At 40.0% G+C, this 10331-nt stretch overlaps 1 pseudogene; it reads right to left on the reverse strand.

Moving 5' to 3' along the window:
* LOC111748980 (olfactory receptor 1C1-like) lies at positions 1 to 9403 on the reverse strand (annotated as a pseudogene).
* Between the last annotated feature and the right edge of the window lie 928 nt (positions 9404 to 10331).

Raw genomic sequence — 10331 nt, forward strand, 5'->3', positions numbered from 1 at the left:
CCCTAGAAATACCTTTTATTTTATCACCAAACAAATACATGTAATACAGCCAGGGAGTTCATGGTTTTTGATAAAATACTTCACCCTTACAGAATGTTTTCTGAAGTGCTGTCTTCATGTCCTTATTCCTTAGACAGTAGATGAAAGGATTCAACATTGAAGTCACCACGGTATACATGATGGCTGGCAGAGTGTCCCTCTCAGGGGTATGAGAGGAGGAGGGGCTGAAGTAAACAGCACTGGCTGTGCCATAGAACACCACCACCACTGAGAGGTGGCAACTACAGGTGGAAAAGGCTCTCTGCTTCCCTTGAGTACAGGTTATCCTCAGGATGGTGGAGAAAATAAATCCATAAGATATGAGGATGCAGATAAGAGGTGTGAGAGTCAATAGACTGCCCACTGTAAGAGAGCTGCAGGAGCACGTTGAGATCACAGAAGAAATGATGGATGACACTGGAGGCACAGAAGGACAGATGTGCCATTAGGGTAGTGTGTAGAAGGGCGTGAAGATAGGTAACTACCCAGAGTCCAGCCACCAGCTGGACACAGAGGCAAAGTAAAGGGTGGCATATTGCCACATACCTATCACAGGCCATCACACAGAGAAGGAGGCTGTCCATATTCACAAAAGACATGAAGAAAAAAACCTGGGTGAGGCAGCCTGAGAAAGAGATAGTCTGTGTACCAGTCAAGCTGTTCACTACCAATCGAGGGATTGTAGTGGAAGTAAAACAGAAGTCGACAAAGGCCAAGTTGCTAAGAAAGAAATACGTAGGGGGTGGAGGTGAGAGTCAGAGCCAATAGCCAAGATGATGAGCATGTTCCCTGACACAGTGACTAAGTACATGCAGAGGAACAGTACACATAGGAGGTGTTGCTGCTCTGCGGATCTGGAAAGTCCCGGAGGACAAATTCACTGATAACTGTTAGATTTCCCCTTCCTATCTTCCCAATGAATCTAGAAGAGCAAAATATTATATTGTAGAGACCACCTCATTCTCAAGGATATGTGTGTGTGTGTGTGTGTGTGTATGTAATAAAGCACCCTTCAGACCCTGCTTGCTTGAAAGCTTTCTAATTGTCTTTTATTTATGATAGGTTGCTGTTGTGTGCTGTTGAGCCAATTCTAACTCACAGCAACCCTTATGACAGATTAGAACTGGCCCATAAGGTTTCCTAGACTGTTGCAGATTGCCAGGTCTTTTACCCTATGGAGCTACTGTGTAGGTTCAAAACACTGACCTTTATGTTAGCAGTCGAGCACTTAACCATTGCACCACCAGTGCTCCTATTTTTTGATACACTGTTTGTGTATTCACACAGATATGCCCATCAAATCAATCTCAATTACTTTAAAAAAAGAATGCTTGTAGACATTATGCTGAGCGAAATTAGAGGCAAAAGGACAAATATTGTATAAGACCACTATTATAAGATCTTGAGAAATAGTATAAACTGAGAAGAACACATACTTTTGTGGTTACGAGGTGGGGAGGGAGGGAGGGAGGGTGGAAGAGGATTTTTCACTGATTAATTAGTAGATAAGAACTGCTTTAGGTGAAGGGAAGGACAATACTCAATACACAGAAGGTCAGCTCAACTGGACTGGACCAAAAGCAAAGGAGTTTCCGGGATAAACTGAATGCTTCAAAGGTCAGCGCAGCAAGGGCGGGGGTTTGGGGACCATGGTTTAAGGGGACTTCTAAGTCAATTGGCGAAATAATTCTATTATGAAAATATTCTGCATCTCACTTTGAAATGTGGCTTCTGGGGTCTTAAATGCTAGCAAGCGGCCATCTAAGATGAATCAATTGGTCTCAACCCATCTGGATCAAAGGAGAATGAAGAACACCAAGGTCACACGATAACTAAGAGCCCAAGAGACAGAAAGGGCCACATGAACCAGAGACCGACATCATCCTGAGACCAGAAGAACTAGTTGGTGCCCGGCCACAACCGATGATTGCCCTGACAGGGAACACAACAGAGAACCCCTGAGGGAGCAGGAGATCAGTGGGATGCAGATCCCAAATTCTCATAAAAAGACCAGACTTAATAGTCTGACTGAGACTAGAGGAATTCTGGCGGTTATGGTCCCTAAACCTTCTGTTGGCCCAGGACAGGAACCATTCCCGAAGACAACTCATCAGACATGAAAGGGACTGGACAGTGGGTAGGAGAGAGATGCTGATGAAGAGTGAGCTATTTATGTCAGGTGGACACTTGAGACTGTGTTAGCATCTCCTGTCTGGAGGGGAGATAGGAGGGTAGAGAGGGTTACAAACTGGCAAAATTGTCACGAAAGGAGAGACTGGGAGGGCTGACTCATTAGGGGGAGAGCAAGTGGGAGTACGGAGTAAGGTGTATATAAACTTATATGTGACAGTCTGACTTGATTTGTAAACGTTCACTTGAAACTCAATAAAAGTTAATAATAATAATAATAAAAAGAATGCTTGCTTTTTCCAAATCTAAACGCACATTCTTTGAATAAGGACTTTTGTATTTTGCAATTATATTGTTTTGTCCACAGTAATCTTACGGTTAATATTTGGTTTTACGAGTTAAATTTATTTTATGTTAGGAATCATAATATTTACTCTGAACCATTAGAAATATTCACTTTAAATGAGTAACTGTCTTCCCAATCTGAAATTTATTCCCCCAATGACAGATCTCCTTATTTCCTCTTCCCTTCTTCTTGTAAGAATACAATTTTATACTGATACTCGCATGTATCCTCTTCCTGGGGTTAAGCAATAATCCTTTGGTCTCTTGCTGACCACTCGATGCTGTCTTTGGCTAGCCTAGGAAGCCCTTTAGAGCCCGGTGCTTGTGAGTTGGGTTTCCAGGTCTCTTCCTCATAGCAGCTCACATGTGCTGTTTTTTCTAGAGGAGGTAGCAGTATTCTCCTTCACTTTCAAAACCTTTATTGAGTGTCTTGTTTTTCTGAAATCCTACACTGAAATCCCAAACAAAGGTGTCTAGGAAAGTGGTTGTGGGACACTGAATGAAATTCCATGTCTTTTGCTTCATGTCAGTTCTTCCTTTCTTATTTGACATAGATATACTTAACTGGGTAGTGCAAATGGTTAAATGCTGAACTACTACTAACTGAAATGTTGACCGTTCAAATTCACCCAGAGGCCTGGCATCTGCTTCCAAAAGGTCACACCCTTGAAAACCCTATGGAGCTGTTCTACTCTGTACGAATGGGGTTCCCACATGCTGAAAGTAACTCCACAGCAACTAACAATATATTTAACTACTAATTTAACTACTAACCCCCCTTTAATATGGTAATCAGATTTCCAAATTCTCATAGGCACTATAAAATTTTACCATTTCTGATGTATGCCATCTCCTTTTTTTTATTATTACTGACTCATGTAGTTGTCCCATTGTTATTTAAGTAGGTGCAATTTTCTCAAAAGAAAGATTGATAAACTGTACTTTGCACTTTACTTTGTGTTAATCTATTGCCACTCTTAAAGTAATAAAACAACCAGATCAAAACCTTAATTCTTTCTTTGTCACTGGTCCGTGGATGAAATTTTGAAGATAAGGAAACACTTCATGTAGTAGCTTCCTGACTACGATGACTTCACTTTCTGGAAATTCTTCTTCTATTATTCATGATACTGTATTCCCTCCTGATTCTTTCCATGAACTCTGTCGTTTACCAACAACCAGGGGAATCTTATCCACCTATTGAAGACATTGCCACTTCGTTCAGAGATTCCTTCTCTATCCCCACTCCTATCAACAATTTATACACACACAAAGGTCATACAGAATCACTTTCTCTCAGAACATTCCTTTACCTTCTCAATTCCAATGTTCATTTCAGGAACATATTCCAGGGCCATAAGTTTATTTATTTATTATTGATTGATTGATTACGTAAATTTTTTATATCATTTTTAGTTTCCTCATCTCCCAAAACTTCAACTTCAATATTAACATCTCTCTTACTCTAGCTTCTTATACATCTTGTTCTTACTCTCTCATTTCCTTTATCTTCAAGCTTTTCACGAACTACACTCACATTACCCAAAATCCATCAGGTTGGCTGCTTCATTTCATTTCCAATTCAGTCAATTTCCACTCCTCCCTCTATCTCCCACCCCTTCTTCCTCCAAAGCCAACCCCATATTCACTTTGTTGTCTCTATACTAAGATACCTGAGCCATGCTGGTGAACAAAATACAGTGCATTTGGTTCTACTAAGTTTTAAATTCCAGCCTCATCTTGAACCTAATTAACCCTATGGAATTCATCTTCTTCTGTTCCCTATATAATTTATTTTACTTCCTTTCATCCCTTCTTCCCAACCTCAGGTATGTCAGGATAAATCCTGTACTGAGAAGAAACATTACATATGCCATATGTATGTCCCTAAAGGTAGGAAACATCCTTTCAAAGAGGCAGACAGAAATCAGTTTTACCATTCTTCTTGGTCCCATAGCTATTCAGCAATATCCCTTTCATAGCAAGCAGTAAAAATTAGCTTATTTTCTTTATTTGTCTGCTTCATTGTTGCCAGTGATATGTTGAGGGCAGAATTTCAATTTATTATTTTGAATCCTTTGTATACCCAAACCCAAACCCATTGCCTTCAAGTCGATTCCGACTCATAGCAACCCTATAGGACAGAGTAGAACTGCCCCATAGAGTTTCCAAGGATCACGGGGCGGATTTGAACTGCCGACCTCTTGGTTAGCAGCCATAGCACTTAACCAGTACGCCATCAGAGTTTCCATCCTTTGTATATGACGTATAAATTGTACATTGTTGGTCTAAATAATCTTTTGGAAACAATAAATGAATGATAAATTCTAAAGAAGTTACTTTATTGTGTTAATCTCATTTTCTGCAACAACTACATGATTTTTTTAAAGACATTTCCTATAATACATTCATATTTATAGCATATTGTGTTATTTCCAGAATTTTATTTATTCACCAGGATTATTTTGTTTTTCTATCTGCTCTTAAAATATTTAACAGTTTCATTAACAAAAATGCTTTATTACAATTCAAAGAATTACACAGTAGTCGTCTATTAGATAAAATTTTTAAAAAAAGCATGAATACGTACCTTCTTATCTGAGACTTTTTGAAACCTACAATTCTCTTACTCCCTTAATATTCAATCATAAGAATATATTCAGCTCCTGCATTGATTTAAGTGTCAAATCGAGAGTGAAAAAGAGGAGAATGATGAGATATAGATAAATGTGTTCCTACCCCTCAGAGAATGATGGTATATCACAGTGGGAGTGTTTACTTTTGTTTTTTTTGTAGTATTAAAACAGAGTTCTTGAGCAAGGATACATTTTTCTCCCTTGAGCTCAGCACTCTGGAGGGCATAGAGAGTTCTAAATTCATCTCCTACCAATTTTCCTCTTCTTTTTGAATTTGTTTCTTCCTTATTTTGAAGAGAAGGCAAACAAAGGGTAAAATGTTGAATACAGGGAAAAAATATGAAAGCCCGTAAAGATTCTAAGATATTTTTTTTTTCTTTTAAAGGGTAGTAATGTTCAGCAGTATGAATGATTGGAAAAGATGGAAAACTGAAACCAGATGAAGTAAAATCTATCTGTTCCATCTCCATAATGATCACTGTTAGTGTTCTCCTCCATAAAAAGAAAAATATTACCTACCTGGTATATCGAGGACTGTAGTATTTATGTAAAAAGTTGAGTATTGTATATATCCACATGGATTCTACTCAAGCTTATACACATACTTAAGCTTGTGATTAACTAATGGAATAATGGGTGGAATAATCAAGGTGGGTCATTGCGAATGAAAACAAAAGGAGAGCACCTTCTGAAATGAAATTTTTCATTACACGCTAACTAAAGGTGATCTCTGTCTCTATGTCTGTCTCTCTCTCTTCCTCTCTACACATACATACACACATATGCATATGTGTTGTTAATCAGCACTAGCAAACTTGTTTGCTGTCTAATTACTGGAACAAGCCCTAACCTGACATTGTCCTGTCACTTGTCTGCTGACCCAACTGTCAGCACATTTATGCTTTAATCCAATCATTGAGCCCGACTGTAAGAAAGTCTGCCTCTTACTTCCCAGATTCCCTGAAAACAAAGCAAATACTGTAAGCTCTGTTCTTTGTCTGAACCCTATAAAATATTTGTGTAATATTGAGACTCCATAAGACAAGCGAAACCCTGGTGGCATAGTGGTTAAGAGCTACGGCTACTAACCAAAGAATCTGCAGTTTGAATCCACCAAGCACTCCTTGGAAATCCTGTGGGGCAGTTCAACTCTGTCCTATAGGGTTTCTATGAGTCAGAATCAACTGGGAAAATTATATTTTTAAGTATTTTACTCATACTTTTTTAACAAAATTTCTATAAGTGAAATAAAAAATTTATTTTACCATTGCTTCATATAAAAAAGGTTTTATTTTCATGCAGTTATCCAGGTCAATTTATAGCTTGCCAAAATATAAGCTCAAAACTTTAATATTTTATTGGGTGTTTAATTTTGATTTTAGGTGACTAATTTTATCAATACTTTTTGACTATTGAAAGAAAACTTCTTACCAATTTCACTATTAATTTGTTGAAAATATCTTAATGTTGTTCACTCTATTATCCAAAAGTTTTTTTTTTTTTCCATAATATGCATCTTTTTCCTGTTGCTCTGGAGCAACAAATCCCAGTTGTCATTTATCTTGAAATGTGTGATATAGCTCCTTCCAGTCTTTTTTCTTCATTGTTCTAGTAGGAGTGATAGCTTTGCATCTGCACTCAATTCTACATCATAGCATGCCTTCATTTAAACTTGAGTCCACATTTTTTACACTAGAAAAATGATTTCATTGTATCAAAATTAAAATAATAATAAAAAAAGAAAAAAGTTGCTGTCAAAATTATGAGTATTTTAATTTGATAGTCATTATCATTTATATAGGAACCTCTGTAACTTTTGCTTCCTGAATAAAATATTCAAGTAAACATATTCAAATGTTACGTAAGAATATAAAAAAAAAATAACTCAAACTGATCAGTCTATTGACACTGACTGGATAGGTGACATACATATGTATAATCATAGAAATGGCACACATGGTCACCACCACACTAAAATATATATATATGTACCTTAAAACATGCAACAATTAAACAGAAATGCAGCCCTCCCAAAAGAAAGAAAGTTGTGCTCAATGCAAAAATATTTTATAGTGTTTTAGTTTAAATTCTAATTAATTAAAATTAAACACAGTTCCAAATCCAGTTCCTCAATCACAATGTCCACAACTCAAGGGCTCAATGGCCACAGGAGGCTGGTGGCTAGCATGATGGGCAGCATATATCTCAGCGAGGTCAAAAGGTAAGTAAGAACTATCAGAGGGATGAGAGGAGCCTGGGATCCAGTGGCCTCTGGGTTTCCAGAACATAAAATGCAAATATGCTCTAGGGCAGCCTGGTGTTTTGAAACAAAGATAATCCAAGAACATCCAAGCTAAGGCTACTCCAGGAAAATGTGGAGACAAATTGCAAGTAATGGACATATTCCCAAGGGTTCATGATAAGAGAATGGATGATTAGAGAGAGGCAAAGTTTTAGAATAGTGGTTGCTATTGACAAGGAGCAAGTGTGAGAGGGTTGTATTCTCAAACCCCAAGGAAGTTTGCTCACAGGGGAAAGGCAGGGCTGGGTTGACCCTGGAAATGGAGAAGCAGAGGACAGGAAAGGACAGGTCCAAGTCCAAATGGTGGCTTCTGCATGGATTCAGTCTGTTTCCCCCACTAGGAAGTTCAGATTCGTAAGGAAGAATGCAGAGATACCACCACCTCCTTACTGGCTAAAGCCAAAAAATAGGTGGGTTTGCTTAACAAATATGCGGGAATGGCCTTTCCCATCAGAGTTCAGGCCCAGGTAGTGGTAGGAAGCATGATAGACACAGACTAGTTTGTGCATGGTTGCTGCCTTTGGACCTGAGCCCCTGGTGCAAATCTCAACCCAATGGAAAATGAAAGGACATTTTGAAAGAGCTTCTTCCATCAAAGCAGGGTACAAGTCTTCAAAGATTCCTATGTTCAAGGTTTTTCCAAATCCAGAGGTAGTCCTAACACTGATATAAAGGACTGCTGGGCTGGACACTAACAGGGGCTACAAAGGAGGGTGATGTGATTTCCAAACCACCAAGATCTCACTGAATATGGCTGGGGAATTTTGTCAGGACTAGTCACCACCACCACCCCCCCAGTCATAGTGTAGGCTTTTGGGTTGTGGCCAGACCTGCTGAGTTTTCAGAGGAAAAGAGCTGTTAAAACTTGGGCCATAGTTGGTTGGGTAATACCCTGTTGCCGCCCACAAGGGCTTCCAAATATGGGGTGGACTTCTGGTGGGAGTGGGATAGATGTCCTAGTGCTAGAGCCAAAGGGACTGTTGGAAGTTAGGATGGAGATGAAACCCATGAGCCTTACTGCAGGATGGCTGATGAAGTTTGTGGCTGGGTCTGGCCTGGGACTTCTCTGACCTCTGAAGTTTGCATGCTTCTACTGGGGCTGTCTGGACAGTGTTTGGAAGTTCCTGGGCCAAGGTGTGCAAAATCCAGATATATTCCAGCCAGTAATTGGGTTACTTTTGGTGATGTAGGGGCCACAGGAGCTCAAGTATTGGTCAAGAGCTCATGCAAGGGCTCTGGAGTATCTTATTCAAAGGGTCATCTGGGGTCCATGAAGAGGCTACTCTGCAGAAGCCCAGACCTGGACACTGAGGAAATGCAGTCTCTATACACCAACAGGGGCTTAAATACCAGCCATCTGGTCTCCCGGGGCTGTTCTTACTTCTGGACTACCAGGGAATATTGGATCTTCCACCTTTAAGCTCCCTTTCAAGCATTTTCTAAGGCAGAACAATCCTGCTGAGGCTGAGAGCTTCTGCTCATGGGGATAATCCCTTGACCGTAGCAGGGCCACACGTGTTGGAAGGGTCTGAGTGCAGCCCTAATGCCCACCTGTCACTCAAACCCAGCACATTGGCCTTTGGCCTATTTGAAGACAACTGAAGCTTCTGGGTGCCTGGACTGCCTTCAATTCCCCACTGCTGTCACTGAGTGAGTCAGTACCAGGCCAGCCAGTTCTGAGTGCAAGGTCCTGAGGTTTACAAAAGCGCATGGGCACTGAGGAATGAACACTGAGCCATTCCTTAGCTCCAAGGCACCATCATGAAGGTCCCGGGGCAACTGTCCTTGGGCCAAGCAGACTATCAGGGACCAGAGGTGGGCTTCCGTAGCAGCTTCCTGTGATATTTCATGCCTCTAAGAAAATTGGGAAGAGCTTTTCACTCCAGCAGGGCATCCTCCTGGAGGACTCAGAGCCCTGGATTGCTTACTGGGGAGGACCTAAGCCCAGCATCGCTCATGAGTGCACCTACCACCCCAGGATATTTGCATATGTAAATCCAGGACAAGGCCTCTGAAGCCCCTGGCACTTTCCTCTGTTGTAGCCACCACCAGTTATGGTAGGTAGCCGTGTGGGAAGGGCAGGTCTCTGAGGCCTACCTATGGAAAATATTGCCTAAGACAAGCACAGGAATTGAGCCCCTGTCTGAAAATCTGACAGCCATTTTGTAGATAGCTTTACCATAATATCAGCTCAAAAATATGAATTGAGCTTGTTAACCTTTTGCTTAACACATTATGGCACTACATGGAAATTACAACTGCAACTTCTTTGCTTTCACTTATGAAAATCAATCTATAATGTGTTCAAAGTCATGTTTTTCAGTTTCTTCTCTTTTTACACTCAACAGAGCAAGATCACAAATTCTGTGTTGACCCATGGAGGCCCTCAAATACAAAAGTATTAGTTTTAACTTACTAAATGATCTCCCACAACTGGATGGAATATATAGGAATCAAATAGACTACATCTGTGGAAAGGTGAAGAAGAAGTTCAAAATCATAAGTCAGAAAGAACAAAGCCAGGGGCCAACTACAAATCACGCCATCAGTTGCTCATATGTAAACTCAAGTTGTAGTTGAAGAAAATTAAAACAACTCCACAAGAACCTAAGTAAGACCTTGAGTATATCCCACCCTAATTTAGAGACCATCTCAGCAATAGATTTGACACATTGAGCACTAATGACTGAAGACCAGGCGGGTTGCGGGATGACATTAAGTATATCATACATTAAGAAAGCAAACGGTCATTAAAAAGTCAGGAAAGAAAGTAAAGACCATAATGGATGTTGTAAGAGACGGGAACCTGCCCTTGAATGTAGAGTAGCTAAGGCAAATGGAAGAAATAATGAAGTAAAAGAGCTGAATGGAAGATTTCA

The sequence above is a fragment of the Loxodonta africana genome, chromosome 8 (genome assembly GCF_030014295.1).
Source record: "Loxodonta africana isolate mLoxAfr1 chromosome 8, mLoxAfr1.hap2, whole genome shotgun sequence".
NCBI lineage: Eukaryota > Metazoa > Chordata > Mammalia > Proboscidea > Elephantidae > Loxodonta > Loxodonta africana.